The 17,267-nt window shown below is 52.1% G+C and overlaps 1 protein-coding gene across 6 annotated transcripts in view; it reads right to left on the bottom strand.

Annotated features, from left to right (window-relative positions):
- The window catches only part of akap6 (A kinase (PRKA) anchor protein 6), a 1,059,704-nt gene that overhangs the window by 189,359 nt on the left and 853,078 nt on the right, over positions 1–17,267 (bottom strand). The window lies entirely within an intron of this gene.

The raw sequence follows: 17,267 nt of genomic DNA, 5'->3' as shown, positions 1-17,267 counted from the left end.
TTTTTCAGGTTGGTATTGACAAATCACCACCTCATTGAGATGGATACTGGCTACAAGCACACCACCTTAAAAAAATCCAATTAAAATCGAGTCTGAAAACAGTTCAGAGTATTTGCTGTATAAAACGTATGTTATCTAAAGGAATTTCCAAATTACTGCCCGGCATTAAATAAATGACGCACAATTATCACGCAAGTCTAAAACAAAAGAAGACACATTGAAACTGTCAATTAGATGATAATTCCCATAACTAAACCATCCACTTTAAGCATAAAATAATATTTGGCAATATTGTGAGCAATTGTGCTGGATGTGGGAGAGTCCATGGCATCCAGGCACAAAGAAATCATTGTACACAAATGATATCAGACTAATCTATTCAAGAAAATGTTGAAGGTGAATAATTCTGGCAAACAAGTTTCTGATACCGCGGGAATACTAATAACATAAAGCCTCACAGTGGAATCCAGATTTAGCTATTGTTTTCTGCTGTGACAAATTTACCAGCAGCAGCAGACTCAATACCCTGAGAGGGGAGTTTAAAAAAAGAATTTATTGCCACTTTTTGTTCAGGAACAGTTTGCCATCATAAATTCTTCATAAGCAGAATACTTCTGAGAATGGTCTGTCTTCATAAATATACGGCAGAGGACATCAATTTCATTTAATTCACAATTTGTGGCAGCACAGCAGATGCCAATGCCTTTTTTGATAGGGTTGTTTAATATGCAATTGAGATGGAGTAATGTGTAGCACAGGGGACAAAATTTCTTGAATTAAACTCTACGCACCACTGATATTTTGTTTTATCATTTTCTGAGTCAGACTATTCATTTCAGATGAAAACAACATTAAATTCTTTCCCATTTTATTTCTAACACTTAATAAAGTTAACATTTTTGCTTCTTATTTATAATGTCAATTCAAATTAAATGATCGCAATGTTAAATATTTTTGTTTTGCGTTGATCGTACAATGCATCACTTTTAGCTATGACAGATACAAGCTGCTGAACATTTACAGCTACCCAGACTCCCTGTGTAATTTAAATCTTATATTATAATAAATGAAAGGGGAATTAAATTCAGTTTCCTTCATAAGAGCCAGAAAAGGCAGAAGTAACAAAGCATCTTGCTCTCATTTCCATTTTGCTTCCATTATTTTTCTGATAAGCAATTTCACCATTTTGATACATTAATGTAAACTTGTTTACTTAATTAAACAGTTTGTAGACTGTTGTGACAGGATGGGTAAATCGTAAGGCAGTCAATGAACAAAAAGGTGTAGTGCTGCAGTGTTTTTCCTTTGTGCACTGCAGTGATGTAATGGCATGATGCACGATTAGATACCATCTAAGTATTTCATTATTATTTCCTCTCCTTCCATTTCTTGCCTGCCTCCCTTTCCACTTCTTAGCTTAGAGGTTCAGTGTAGAGGCCAAGTTAAGCATGGAGTGCAGAATTGTTTGTCGCTTCTATCAGCGTTAAACCAACAAGAGATGGTGCTCATGCAGAGCAAAGATGGTCATGTCAGTTTTCTTTGTGCTATGGTTCAGTGTTCCGTTTCTACACTATGGCCAATTCACACTTGAGTAATTTTTTTTGGAGGCGCGCAAATTTTGCACCGGCATGAGAGAGGGTCAGGGCCGAAACACGTCGATGGATGTGGTTCCTCAGAGATCGCCTTGCCTGTTTTTAAAGGGCGCACGTTCTCAGAGTAAAGTAACAGGGCCCCCCTCCAACCCCTCCCCCTGCCGCCAACGTCATTGCAACACCTCGCAGACAAGGGAAGCACCCCCAACTCTTCACCACAAAGAGCTCAATTCCCTCCCTTCCACTAAATGATAGGGGTCACCGAACCCCACACCACATAGGCATGAGGGGGACCCAAACCCACCGCCCACCCCGGTCAGAGGCGTAATTCCTCCTCCCCCCCCCCCCCCCCCCCAGAGGCATCACACCCCCTACAAGAGACAGACACTCCACTATGGGGTCACCAAAGCCCTGTCCCCTTCAAATCCTGGTGCCCTCGGCACCCTGACAGTTGCAACCTGGCACTGCCGAGGTCCCAGTGGCAATGCCAAGGCACTGTCCAATCATATTCGATTCACTTACCTTCAGGGGGTTAGCAGGGAAGTTGGCTGCGGATACAGGCCCCTGCACTTCCGGTTCCGAGTCCGCGCATGTGTATGGCAGCGGACTCTAGCAGCCACGTGGAGCGCCATGGCTGAATCAGACGCGGACCAACACGCACAATCTAGGCCCCCTCAATTGGCCGCTCACCGGTGCATCAGACCGGTCCGATCGCTGGCCCGGCCGCCCATATTGCCCCCCCTGGTGCTTGATCCCCCCCCCGCCCCCCACCAGGGCGGCCGTGGACTGATTCCGCTGCCGCCATGCGAGAGTCCCGACCGGCCATACCACATCAGTTCCACGCCGTCGGGAACTCGGCTGGTCGGATCAGAGTATCGCTGGGAGGGTCTCTGCCAATGGCCCTCCAGCCGCGTGGCCTAATTCGCGGATGAGCGATTCTCGGAGCGGCCCCGGGCCCGATTTGGTCGATTCTCCGCCCCCTGCGCCAAACGCGATTTCCAGCCCCAGATTTGGGCAAGGAAATCTTTTACTGATTATTAGCTACCTCTCGTTTTCGGCTGATGAATCAGTACTCCTTGATGTTGAACATCATTTGAAGAAGCATTGAGCAAAAGCACAACATTTTTTCTGGCTGGGGACTTCAATATTCATCGACTGTGTAAAATGTTGATTAGGTCATAGCTAGAGTATTGTGTGCAGTTCTGGAATCCACATTATAGGAGGGATGTGTTAGCACTGGAAAGGGTGCAAAGGAGATTTACCAGGATGTTGCCCGAGCTGGAGAGTTTTAGTTATGGAGTGAGATCAGATAGACTGGTATTGTTTTCCTTGGAGCAGAGGTGTCCAAGGGGGGGACATGACTGAGATATATAAAATTATGGGGGGCATATATAGAGTAGACAGGAAGAAACCTTTTCCCTTGGTGGAGGGATCAATGATCAAGAGGTATAGATTTAAGGTAAGGGGCAGGAGGTTTAGAGGGGATATGAGGAAAAGAAATTTCACCCAGAGGGTGGTGGGAGTTTGGAACTCACTGCCTGAAAGGGTGGGGGAGGCAGTGACCCTCATAACATTTAAGAAATATTTAGATGTGCATTTATGATGCCAAGGTATACAAGGCTACGGACCGTGTGCTGGAAAATGGGATTAGAATAGTTAAATGGTCATTTTTGACTGGCACAGACGTAATGGGCCGCAAGGCCTTTTCTGTACTGTAGACCTCTGTGACACCAAGAGTGGCTTGGTAGCACCACTACTGACTGAGATCTGAAGCCATATTTGCAAGTTAAGGCATGGCATGTGGTGAGAGAACCAACACAGCTTTATCTCCTTTGTCATAGATGTATCTATGGCCAACAAGAGGCGAGGCCACGTTGGATTTGGTTTTGGGTAATGAACCAGGCCAGGTGTTGGATTTGGAGGTAGGAGAGCACTTTGGGGACAGTGACCACAATTCGGTGACGTTTACGTTAATGATGGAAAGGGATAAGTATACACCGCAGGGCAAGAGTTATAGCTGGGGGAAGGGCAATTATGATGCCATTAGACGTGACTTGGGGGGGATAAGGTGGAGAAGTAGGCTGCAAGTGTTGGGCACACTGGACAAGTGGGGCTTGTTCAAGGATCAGCTACTGCGTGTTCTTGATAAGTATGTACCGGTCAGGCAGGGAGGAAGGCGTCGAGCGAGGGAACCGTGGTTTACCAAGGAAGTGGAATCTCTTGTTAAGAGGAAGAAGGAGGCCTATGTGAAGATGAGGTGTGAAGTTTCGGTTGGGGCGATGGAGAGTTACAAGGTAGCGAGGAAGGATCTAAAGAGAGAGCTAAGACGAGCAAGGAGGGGACATGAGAAGTATTTGGCAGGAAGGATCAAGGAAAACCCAAAAGCTTTCTATAGGTATGTCAGGAATAAGCGAATGACTAGGGAAAGAGTAGGACCAGTCAAGGACAGGGATGGGAAATTGTGTGTGGAGTCTGAAGAGATAGGCGAGATACTAAATGAATATTTTTCGTCAGTATTCACTCAGGAAAAAGATAATGTTGTGGAGGAGAATGCTGAGCCCCAGGCTAATAGAATAGATGGCATTGAGGTACGTAGGGAAGAGGTGTTGGCAATTCTGGACAGGCTGAAAATAGATAAGTCCCCGGGACCTGATGGGATTTATCCTAGGATTCTCTGGGAGGCCAGGGAAGAGATTGCTGGACCTTTGGCTTTGATTTTTATGTCATCATTGGCTACAGGAATAGTGCCAGAGGACTGGAGGACAGCAAATGTGGTGCCTTTGTTCAAAAAGGGGAGCAGAGACAACCCCGGCAACTATAGACCGGTGAGCCTCACGTCTGTAGTGGGTAAAGTCTTGGAGGGGATTATAAGAGACAAGATTTATAATCATCTTGATAGGAATAATATGATCAGGGATAGTCAGCATGGCTTTGTGAAAGGTAGGTCATGCCTCACAAACCTTATTGAGTTCTTTGAGAAGGTGACTGAACAGGTAGATGAGGGTAGAGCAGTTGACGTGGTGTATATGGATTTCAGCAAAGCGTTTGATAAGGTTCCCCACGGTAGGCTATTGCAGAAAATACGGAGGCTGGGGATTGAGGGTGATTGAGAGATGTGGATCAGAAATTGGCTAGCTGAAAGAAGACAGAGGGTGGTGGTTGATGGGAAATGTTCAGAATGGAGTACAGTCACAAGTGGAGTACCACAAGGATCTGTTCTGGGGCTGTTGCTGTTTGTCATTTTTATCAATGACCTAGAGGAAGGCGCAGAAGGGTGGGTGAGTAAATTTGCAGACGATACTAAAGTCGTTGGTGTTGTCGATAGTGTGGAAGGATGTAGCAGGTTACAGAGGGATATAGATAAGCTGCAGAGCTGGGCTGAGAGGTGGCAAATGGAGTTTAATGTAGAGAAGTGTGAGGTGATTCACTTTGGAAGGAATAACAGGAATGCGGAATATTTGGCTAATGGTAAAGTTCTTGAAAGTGTGGATGAGCAGAGGGATCTAGGTGTCCATGTACATAGATCCCTGAAAGTTGCCACCCAGGTTGATAGGGTTGTGAAGAAGGCCTATGGAATGTTGGCCTTTATTGGTAGAGGGATTGAGTTCTGGAGTCGGGAGGTCATGTTGCAGCTGTACAGAACTCTGGTACGGCCGCATTTGGAGTATTGCGTACAGTTCTGGTCACCGCATTACAGGAAGGATGTGGAGGCTTTGGAGCGGGTGCAAAGGAGATTTACCAGGATGTTGCCTGGTATGGAGGGAAAATCTGATGAGGAAAGGCTGATGGACTTGAGGTTGTTTTCGTTGGAGAGAAGAAGGTTAAGAGGAGACTTAATAGAGACATACAAAATGATCAGGGGGTTGGATAGGGTGGACAGTGAGAGCCTTCTCCCGCGGATGGAAATGGCTGGCACGAGGGGACATAACTTTAAACTGAGGGGTAATAGATATAGGACAGAGGTCAGAGGTAGGTTCTTTACGCAAAGAGTAGTGAGGCCGTGGAATGCCCTACCTGCTGCAGTCGTGAACTCGCCAACATTGAGGGCATTTAAAAGTTTATTGGATAAACATATGGATGATAATGGCATAGTGTAGGTTAGATGGCTTTTGTTTCGGTGCAACATCGTGGGCCGAAGGGCCTGTACTGCGCTGTATTGTTCTATGTTCTATGTTCTATATCTGCCCATGACATCATTGATAGGAGTGACCACCACACATTCCTTTTGGAGCCAAGTTCTAGATTCATATAAATACCACCTTCCATAGTGTTGTTTGTACCACCACTATGCTGAATTGGCTAGATGAAGAACATTTCTTTCAGCTCAAAATTGAGCACCAATGAGGTGCTGAAAGGCAACAGAAGCAGCATAATTGTAGTCCACCACAATCTGTAACCTCATGGTCCGGCATACCCCTCAAACGTCCACCATCATAAAACAAGCCATTGCTCAATGCGTTTACATTGCTCAAGTGCATGCTGGAAACAGCACCAGGGGCTTTTCACAGTAACTTCATTGAAGCCTACTTGTGACAATAAGCAATTATTATTACTATTAGGTGGAGCTGAAAATGAGTCACCAATCTGATGATGTTACAACACAATACTCCATGCATTCAAAACAGTGAAACAAGTATGTTCTAGGCAGAGCTAGGTAATACCATGACCACAACTGATGAATCAGGTCAAGGCTTTGCAGACATGCCACATTAGTCATGAATGGTGGTGGACAATTCCACAACTAATGGGTGGCATGGTGGCACAGTGATTAGCACTGCTGCCTCACAGCGCCAGAGACCCGGGTTCGATTCTGATCTCAGGTGAATGTCTGTATGGAGTTTGTACGTTCTCCCCTTGTCTGCGTGGGTATCCTCCAGGTTCTCTGGTTTCCTCCCACAGTCCAAAGATGTGCAGGTTAGGTGGATTGGCCATGCTAAATTGCCCCAAGGTGGGGTTACGAGGATAGGGTGGGAGATTGGGCCTAGGTAGGGTGCTCTTTCAGAGGGTTGATGAAGACTTGATGGGCCAAATGGCCTCCTTCTGCACTGTAGGGATTTTATGATTCTATAATTGGAAGGAGGGACTCCATGAATATCTCTATCCTCAAATGTGGAATCCAGCACATGAATACAAGAGACAAGACTGATATAAGAAACCATTGGTGGTAGATGTGGGAGCATGAATTGGCATGGAGACTATAAGGAGCCATAGGGATGGTTGGGAGGCCATGAATTGGCATTAAGTTGACATGGAGGAAGCAGGTGTAAGGCTTTTCGAACTTACATTTCAAAACATTCCTAATGCCAGACCATGGTTCATGATTCCTCTGAGAACCATGAACCACAATTCATGGAGAAGCTGCCTCAACTCCACCAGGATTGCCAGCAGGGGTGGGAGGGAAAGTGGCTGGGAGATGCCTATCCAGCAATGGAACTGGTCAGCTCAGGAGTGCATGGTGTGGGCTTGTAATCCACATCCTTATCCTCTGCCAGCAAAAATTGGGGGTGCCAGGAATAGGCACAGGAATCTGGGAACCAGCTCTTGGCCACCTGTCCTAATCATTCGCAAACATCCAGGCCTAAGAATCTGGATTTGGTAAAGATAGTCGTAATAGGATGAAAAAGAGGTTGATGGCAGCAAACGGTTCAAAACTGCGGTCAGGTTAAAAAAAGTTGAACAGCAAGGTGTTCAAAAAACTGAGCTTAATATAAAACAAATAAAGACTCCAAATCAGCAAGGAATCTACTTAAACAAATAACAAACAATACAGCACAGGATCAGGTCCTTCGGCCCTCCAAGCATGTACAATCATAGAATTTACAGTGCAGAAGGAGGCCATTCGGCCCATCGAGTCTGCACCGGCCCTTGGAAAGGGCACCCTGCCTAAGCCCACACCTCTACCCTATCCCCGTAACCCAGTAACCCCAGCTAACCTTTTGGACACTAAGGACACTGGCTTGACCAATCCATCTAATGCACATCTTTGGACTCTGGGACGAAACCAGAGCACCCGGAGGAAACCCACGTAGACACGGGGAGAGTGTGCGGACGCCGCACAGACAGTGACCCAAGCCGGGAATCGAACCTGAGTCCCTGGAGCTGTGAAACAACTGTGCTAGCCACTGTGCTACCATGTCGCCCACTGTACTTTTTTAAAATAAAATAATTTTTATTAAAGTTTTCACAAAATATCAACAACAAAATGTAAAAGGAAACCAATAGAATTAAATACAAAACAAAACAACCCCGTGCCCCCCTCCCCCTATACATAAATAATAAATTAACACCCTGAATTAATACATAGCAAATATATACACCCCCTCAGATCCCCCACACACACCCTCAGATCCCCCAGTATAGACAAACAAAAGTAAAATAGACCCCCCCCCCCCCCCGGGTTGCTGCTGCTGACCAATGTCTACCGTTCTGCCAGGAAGTCCAATAACGGTTGCCAATGCCTGAAAAACCCTTGCACCGATCCCCTTAAGGCAAATTTCACCCTCTCCAATTTAATAAACCCCGCCATATCATTGATCCAGGATTCCACGCTTGGGGGCTTCGCAACATTCCACTGAAGAAGAATCCTTCGCCGGGCTACCAGGGACGCAAAGGCCAGAATTCCAGCCTCTTTCACCTCCTGCACTCCCGGCTCCCCTGCAACCCCAAATATTGCGAGCCCCCAGCCCGGTTTGATCCTGGAACCTACCACCCTCGACATCGTCCTCGCTACGCCCTTCCAAAATTCCTCCAGCGCTGGGCATGCCCAGAACATATGGGTGTGGTTTGTTGGGCTCCCTGAGCACCTAACACACCTGTCCTCACCCCCAAAAAACCGGCTCATCCTTGTCCCGGTCATGTGTGCCCTGTGCAGCACCTTAAACTGTATGAAGCTGAGCCTCGCGCACGAAGAGGAAGAGTTCACCCTCCCAACGGCATCTGCCTACGCCCCCTCCTCGATCTCCTCCCCCAACTCCTCCTCCCACTTACCTTTCAGCTCCTCCACCGAGGCCTCCTCCTCCTCCTGCATCACCTGGTATGTTGCCAAGATCTTCCCTTCTCCAACCCACACCCCCGAGAGCACCCTGTCCTGTACCGTGCGTGGCAGCAGCAGCGGTAATGCCACCACTTGCCGCCTGGCAAACGCCCTTACCTGTAGATGCCTAAAGGTGTTCCCCGGGGGGAGCCCGTACTTCTCCTCCAGCTCACCCAGGCTCGCGAACTTCCCATCCACAAACAGGTCCCCCAACCTTCTTATCCCTGCCCTGTGCCACCCTGAAAACACTCCATCTATTCTCCCTGGGACAAACCGGTGGTTCCCCCATATCGGGGTCCACACTGAGGCCCCCACTTCCCCCCTGTGCCACCTCCATTGCCCCCAGAGTTTGAGGGTAGCCGCCACCATCGGGCTCGTGGTATACCTCATTGGAGGGAGCGGCAGCGGCGCTGTTCCCAACGCCTCCAGACTCGTACCCTCACAAGACGCCGTCTCCAGCCTCTTCGATGCAGCCCCCTCCCCCTCCATCACCCACTTGCGCACCATCACCACATTGGCGGCCCAGTAGTACCCACAGAAGGTGGGCAGCGCCAGCCCCCCCCCCCATCCCTACTCCGCTCCAGGAACACCCTCGGAGTCCCTCGCGCACACACAAACCCCGTTATGCTCCTGTTGACCCGCCTAAAGAAGGCCTTCGGGATAGGAATGGGGAGGCACTGGAACAGGAACAAAAACCTTGGGAGCACCGTCACCTTGACAGACTGCACCCTACCTGCCAGGGACAGCGGCAACGCGTCCCACCTCTTAAACTCCACCTCCATTTGCTCCACTAGCCTCGTGAAATTAAGTCTATGCAGGGCCCTCCAGCTCCTGGCCACCTGAACCCCCAAGTACGTGAAGATCCTCTCCGCCCTTTTTAGTGGGAGCTCGCCAATCCCCCTCTCCTGGTCCCCTGGGTGAACCACGAACAACTCGCTCTTCCCCATGTTGAGCTTGTACCCTGAGAAATCTTCAAACTCCCTGAGGATCCTCATTACCTCCGGCATTCCCCCCACCGGGTCCGCCACATATAACAGCAAATCGTCCGCATAGAGCGACACCCGATGTTCCTCCCCACCCCGCACCAGCCCCCTCCAATTCCTCGACTCCCTCAATGCCATGGCCAGGGGCTCAATCGGCAGCGTAAAGAGCCGGGGGGTCAGGGGACACCCCTGCCTCGTCCCTCGATGCAACCGAAAGTACTCAGGCCTCCTCTTGTTCGTGGCCACACTCGCCATCGGGGCCTCATACAACAGCCTAACCCACCTGACGAACCCCTCCCCAAACCCAAACCTCTTCAGCACCTCCCACAAGTACCCCCACTCTACCCTATCAAAGGCTTTCTTAGCATCCATCGCCACCACTATCTCCGCCTCCCCCTCCCTCGCCGGCATCATAATAACGTTCAGGAGACTCCGCACATTCGCGTTCAACTGCCTCCCCTTCACGAACCCCGTCTGGTCTTCGTGGATAACCTGCGGCACACAATCCTCAATTCTCGTGGCTAAGACATTCGGCAGCACCTTGGCATCTACATTTAACAACAAAATCGGCCTGTAAGGCCCACACTGCAGGGGATCCTTGTCCCGCTTCAGGATCAAGGAGATCAGTGCCCGGGACATCGTTGGGGGCAAAGCCCCCCACTTCCTTGCCTCATTGAAGGTCCTAACCAGCAACGGGCCCAAAAGGTCCACATATTTGGTGTAGAATTCAACCGGGAAACCGTCCGGCCCCGGTGCCTTCCCCGCCTGCATGCTCCCTATCCCTTTGGCCAGCTCCTCCAGCCCAATCGGGGCCCCCAATCCCGCCACCAGTCCCTCCTCCACCTTCGGGGACCTCAATTGGTCCAGAAAGCGGCCCATCCCTCCCTCCTCCAGTGGGGGCTGGGACCGATACAGTTCCTCATAAAAGTCCCTGAAGACCCCATTGATGCCAACCCCACTCCGCACCACACTCCCTCCCCTATCCTTAACTCCCCCGATCTCCCTAGCTGTGTCCCGCCTCCGAAGCTGATGCACCAGCATCTCCGGCTTGCCTTTTCCCCATATTCATAAACCGCCCCCTGGGCCTTCCTCCACTGCGCCTCCGCCTTCCTGGTGGTCAACAGGTCGAATTCGGCCTGGAGGCTATGCCTCTTCCTCAACAGTCCCTCCTCCGGCACCTCCGCGTGCCTCCTGTCTACCCTCACCATCTCCCCCACCAGCCTCTCCCTCTCCGCCTGCTCGCTCCTCTCCTTGTGGGCCCTAATGGAGATCAACTCTCCCCTAACCACCGCCTTCAGCGACTCCCAGACCATCCCCACTCGGAGCTCCCCGTTATCGTTGGCCTCCAGGTATCTCTCTATGCTTCCTTGCACCCGCTCCTCGTCCACCAACAGCCCCACCTCCAAGCGCCCGAAGGGCACTGGTCCCTCTCCTCCCCCAGCTCTAGGTCTACCCAATGGGGGGCGTGATCCGAAATGGTTATCGCCGAGTACTCGGTATCCTCTACTCTCGCTATCAGCGCCCTGCTCATAACAAAAAAGTCGTTCCGGGAATAGGCCTTATGAACATGCGAGAAGAATGAAAATTCCCTAGCCCCCGGCCTTGCAAATCTCCAAGGGTCCATCCCTCCCGTCTGGTCCATAAATCCCCTGAGCACTTTAGCCGCCACCGGCCTCCTACCCGTCCTAGACCTGGAACGGTCCAGTGCCGGATTCAACACCGTGTTAAAGTCCCCGCCATTATCATGCCCCCCACTTCCAAGTCCGGGATCCGACCCAACATGCGCCGTATAAAACCCGCATGGTCCCAGTTCGGGGCATTCACATTGACCAGCACCACCCTCTCCCTTTGCAGCTTACCACTTACCATTACATACCTGCCGCCATTGTCTGTCACAATACTCGATGCCTCGAACAACACCCTCTTTCCCACCAAGATCGCCACCCCCCGATTTTTGGCATCCAGCCCCGAATGAAACACTTGACCTACCCACCCCTTCCTCAGTCTTACCTGATCTGCCACCTTCAGGTGTGTCTCCTGGAGCATGACCACATCCGCTTTCAGCCCCTTCAGGTGCGCGATCACCCAGGCCCGCTTAACCGGCCCGTTCAGTCCCCTTACGTTCCAGGTTATCAGCCAGATCAGGGGGCTACCCGCCCCCCTCCCCCGCCGACTAGCCATAACCCCTCCTCAGCCAGCCACGTGCCCGCACCCCACGCGGCAGACCCCCCCCCCCTCTACTCGCTCCAGCGTCCCCTTGACCATACCAGCAGCAACCCGGTCCCCCCCCACCCCCCCAGGACCCCTCCTAGCTGTTTTGCTCCCCCCATTGCACTCCCGCAAGTCAGCTGACTCCTGCTGACCCCGGCCACTCCTGCCTCTCCTTCGATTCCTCCCATTGTGGGACTTCCCCTCCCCCTCCATTACCCACCAGCAGGCTCTCCGCCTCCCCCTTCCATCCCAAGTGCGGGAAAAAACCCGCGCTTCCCCGCCCCGGCCCCGCTCCCTCCAGCCTTCAGCACGGGAAAAAGCCCGTGCTTTCCACCTGCCCGGCCCCGTCATCTCTGACGCAGCTCCTTTTACAGGCCCAGTCCCCTCACCCCCGACTCGGGCCTCACCCTCCCCCGCGGGGCCCCATCCCCCCTACCGGCCATCTACCCACTACTCCGTTTACTTGCCCCCCTCCAAGAGCCCACCCGACAGACCCAACCAAAACAGTGCCCAACCTACCCTAACAACCCACACCGAATCAAAAAGAAACAAGAACAAAGAACCCCCCCTCAAAATGTAACACAACAACAACAATCCCCGACCATCCCCACGCCCAACCCCCCATCCCGACCCTCAGTTTGTGTCCAGCTTCTCGGTCTGAACAAAGGCCCACGGCTCATCCGGGGACTCAAAATAATGGTGCCGGTCCTTGTAGGTGACCCACAGGTGTGCCGGCTGCAGCATGCCAAACTTCACCCCCTTCCTGGCAGCACCGCCTTCGCCCGGTTGTACCCGGCCCTCTTCTTCGCCACCTCCGCGCTCCAGTCCTGATATATCCGAACCTCCGCGTTCTCCCACCTGCTGCTCCTCTCTTTCTTGGCCCACCTGAGTACACACTCCCGATCAGCGAACGGATAAAACCTTCCAGCTCCAAGGGCCCCTGGAAGTACCCCGCTCCCATCAGCGAGTTTAACATGGTGACCACATAGGCCCCCACGTCCGACCCCTCCAGCCCCTCCGGGAGGCCCAGGATCCGCAGATTCTTATGCCTCGACCGATTCTCCATCTCCTCGAACCGTTCCTGCCATTTCTTGTGGAGCGCCTCCACCTTTACCGCTAGGCCCAAGATCTCGTACTCGTTATCTGAGATCTTTTGTCGGACCTTGCGGATCGCCACCCCCTGGGCCATCTGGGTCTCCAGCAGCCTATCAATAGAAACCTTCATTGGCTACAGCGGGTCTGCTTTGAGCTCCCTGAAGCAGCGCTGGATAACCTCCTGCTGCTCCTGCGCTCACTGCATCCATGCTGCCTGGTCCCTGCGCGCCACCATCTTGCTCTTCTTCCCTCGCACTTTCTTTGGGTTCACCACCACTTTTTTAGTTGCCCCGCTCCTGGCCATACACTGTCGGGGGAATGTTGCAGTCTTCTTCCCACACCGGGAAATGTCGAAAAAATGCCGTTGGGGGCCCTAAAAGTGCCCAAAAATCCGTTCCAAGCGGGAGCTGCCGAACGTGCGACTTAGCTCTGCATGCATAGCCGCAACCGGAAGTCCCACCGCCCACTGTACTGGTCACGGATTAAACAAAAAGGAAAGTGAATGGAAAAGTGTGCAGAAAGATTCCCCCCCCCCCACCAAATATCCGGTGCTGGAGAAATCGGCAACCAGCGGGGGCGGGATTCACGTCAGCCCCCGGCGATTCTCTGACCCGGCGGGGGGGTCGGAGAATCCCGCCCCAGATGTGAGTAATATTGGCCGGCTGTTGAGATTCTCTTTTCTTGCCGGCAGCGCATTCCCACCCAAGGGTTTCCCGGCGACGTGGGATGGCTTCAATGGGAAATCTCATTGACAAGCAGCGGGAGTATAGAATACCGCCGCCAGCGGATGGTGCACCGCAAAGAAACATGCGAATGGGGAACTTGAGAATCCAGGCCATTGAAAATAAAAGTAAAGACATTTGGAGGGTTGGTGACTAATTACTTTGAGAACATAAAACATTTGAAGAAAAGGATCAGGAATGGGTGTTATGGCCCCTCGAAGCTGTTTACCACTCAATGAGACATCATGGGCGTGATTCAGCAGACTCGAGTTAAAGTCTGCCGCTGAATGGCATGTTTAGCGGGGTGTTTTGCGGCACCTGCAGCACCAAGAAAGACCCTGCTATTCAACTGCACCGTGCTGGTTTCTGGCCTCGGAGAGGAACCTCCCATCAAGGCCACTCTTTAAACGAATCGGGGCGCCATTTGTAAAAGCAGCCTCATCTTTTGACCAGCTCCTCAGTGCCCCCACCGTGGCTTCAGAACCCCCCACTTTACCCAATCTACCTCTTCCAGGGTCCTCAAACCCTCCCGCACCCCATCTCTTATGAGCAAGGCCCCCACCCCAGGCCCGACCCCATGGCACGGGCAACCTGCCACATGGGCATCTTGGCACCACCGCCTGGCACCTTAGCAGTGACAGGGTTGCACTGCCAGGGTGCCCATGTGGCAGTGCCATGGGGAGTGCCAGGATGTCACCCTGCCCAGTCCCCGACCTGCCAGGGGCCTCAACTCCCCAGCGAGACCCCCCCCCCCGCCACCCTCAGCCCCCAGGTTCCATCATGACTGATTCACAACTCTGTGAACCAATTGGCACCTGATTGAGGCCTTGCTGGCGAGGCCGGCTTGACATACGAGACATAAGAACTCAAAACATTAACTCTATTTCTCTCCACAGATGCTGCCAAACCTGCTGAGTTTTTACAGCATTTTCTGTTTTTGTTTCAGATTTCCAGCATGTGCAGTATTTTACTTTAATTGTATCAGAAGGCTGATGGGTGTACACAGCCAAACACATGGCGCATGGAAGACCTGCCAGATAGTCTGCAGCTTGTGGAAATACTTGTTCTCACTTCACTGGCGTGCCTCTGATATGAGGGATTAAACTGTTGACCTAGGCTGGATTTTCCTCCCCCTCCATGACTAGTTCTGCAGCGGCAGGAGGCAGCTTGCCAGTCGCCAGCGGCGGATATTCTGGTCCCGCTGTTGTTAACAGGGTTTCTCATTGAATGCACCCCTTGCCACTGTGAAATCCACAATATAGCAGCGCCATCAGTGGGATGGTACGATCCCACCAGCGTGAATGGCCAGAAAATCATGCACTCTGTTATCAGAGAGCCTCAGTGATATCCCCAATAGAGCAATGTATTACAAAATACATGACAATATATTATAAAATAGCACTGAGGGACCTCGGTTTGATACCGACCTTGGGCAACTGTGTGGAGTTTGCACATTCTCCTCGTGTTTGCGTGGGTTACCTACAGATGCTCCGTTTTCTTCCCACAATCAAAAGATGTGCAGGTTAGGTGGATTGGCCATGCTAAATTACCCTCTAGTGTCCAGTTAGGTGGGGTTAAGGGTTACGAGGATAGGGAGGGGATGTGGACCTCGGTCGGGTGCTCTTTTAGAAGGTTGGTGCAGACTCGATGGGCCGAAGGGCCTCCTTCTGCACTGTAGGGATTCTGTTCTATGGAAAACGTGACCTGGTGATTATAACTCCAGCTGCCACCTGAAACAAGCTAGACGCATAAAAATTAAGAGCCACAGACCACCTTGACAGCCTCAGGAATGATGGTCCTTCCCGTATTTTAAGTTTGCAGTTGCAGCTGCAACATTTGGGAGATTTCAGTCCAAGCCTTGTTGTAAAGCTAAGGGGCAAAATTCTCCGGTATCGGCGCGATGTCCGCCGACTGGCGCCCAAAACGGCGCAAATCAGTCGGGCATTGCGCCGCCCCAAAGATGCGGCATGCTCCGCATCTTGGGGGGCCGAGCCCCAACCTTAAGGGGCTAGGCCTGCGCCGGACGAATTTCCACCCCGCCAGCTGGCGGAAAAGGCCTTTGGTGCCCCGCCAGCTGGTGCGGAAATGACATCTCCGGGTGGCGCATGCGCGGGAGCGTTAGCGGCCGCTGACTGCATTCCCGCGCATGCGCAGTGGAGAGAGTCTCTTCCGCCTCCGCCATGGTGGAGACCATGGCGAAGGCAGAAGGGAAAGAGTGCCTCCACGGCACAGGCCCGCCCGCGGATCGGTGGGCCCCGATCGCGGGCCAGGCCACCGTGGGGGCACCCCCCGGGGCCAGATCGCCCCAGGACTCGGGAGCCCTCCCGCGCCGCCTTGTCCCGCCGGTAAGGTAGGTGGTTTAATCTATGCCGGCGGGACAGGCATTTTAGCGACGGGACTTCGGCCCATTTGGGCTGGAGAATCGCGGGGGAGGGGGCCCGCCAACCGGCACGGCGCGATTCCCGCCCCCGCCGAATATCCGGTGCCGGAGAATTCGGCAACCGGCGGGGGCGGGATTCACGCCAGCCCCCAGCGATTCTCCGACCCGACGGGGTGTCAGGGAATCTCGCCCAAGATGTCTGAAGCATCAATTGTCACTGAAGTTGAGGTAAAAGAAAATTTATCCCTCAACACCTTTGGTGGGCAAGGTTTCCTGCTGTGAGCCTTTGTGACCAATGTTCTATCTAAGCTGCATGCGTGCGAGAGCCCTAGCCCCTAGCAACCCAGTAGGTACTGCACAGGCCACTTACAGAATGCCCTCTTTAAGATACTACACATGCGCTGCAGTACAGGAAAAAACTAAAGGAACCCCAGTGTGCATATTCTTTTTAAACAGGTTTCCATCCTGGAATCCAGCCTGATTGACAGGCTTGCTAATGGTTGGGCAGGAGAAACTGCAACCCAGGAGAAACTAAGTCCTGCCGCTGCAGCCCATTTGTAAAAAACATCCATCAACCATTACCCTTTGTTTACTGTCAGGGAGCTAATTTTGGATCCAACCTGCCACCTTCCCCAGTATGCCATGAGATCTCACTTTTCTGACCAGTCTGCCATGTGGGACTTTGTCAAATGCCTCACTGAAATCCATGTAGGCAATATCCACTGCACTACCCTCATCAATCCTCCTCGTTACTTCCTCAAAGTATTCTATTAAGTTAGTAAGACATGGGGCGGGATTCTCCCCTAACCGGCGTGGCGAGCCGTACCGGCGCCGAGAAGTGGCGTGAACCACTCCGGCGTCGGGCTGCCCGGAAGGTGTGGAATCGGCGGTGGGTGGCCACTGCCAAAGTCTCCCGACCTGGCGCGGTGCGATTCCCGCCCCCGCCGAAATACCGGCGCCGGAGAATCCGGGAGCTGGTGTTGGGGTGGCGGGACGGGATTCACACCGCCCCCCGGCGATTCTCTGGCCCAGCGGGGGGGTCGGAGAATCCCGCCCATGGTCTTCCCCAAACAAAACCATGCTAACTGGTATTGATCAATCTGTGCCTTTCTTACTTTATCTTGTCTCTCTGAATTGTTCCCAATAATTTGCCCACCACTGAAGTCAAACTGATCAGCCTATAGTTTTCTGGCTTTTCCCTCGCACCCATTTCCCTCGCACCGATTTGCGTAGTGGGGGTGAAGGGGGTGG

Source organism: Scyliorhinus torazame, chromosome 2 (assembly GCF_047496885.1).
Source record: "Scyliorhinus torazame isolate Kashiwa2021f chromosome 2, sScyTor2.1, whole genome shotgun sequence".
NCBI lineage: Eukaryota > Metazoa > Chordata > Chondrichthyes > Carcharhiniformes > Scyliorhinidae > Scyliorhinus > Scyliorhinus torazame.
Note: the sequence above shows the minus strand (reverse complement) of the source record. Positions and strands in the feature narration are given on the sequence as shown.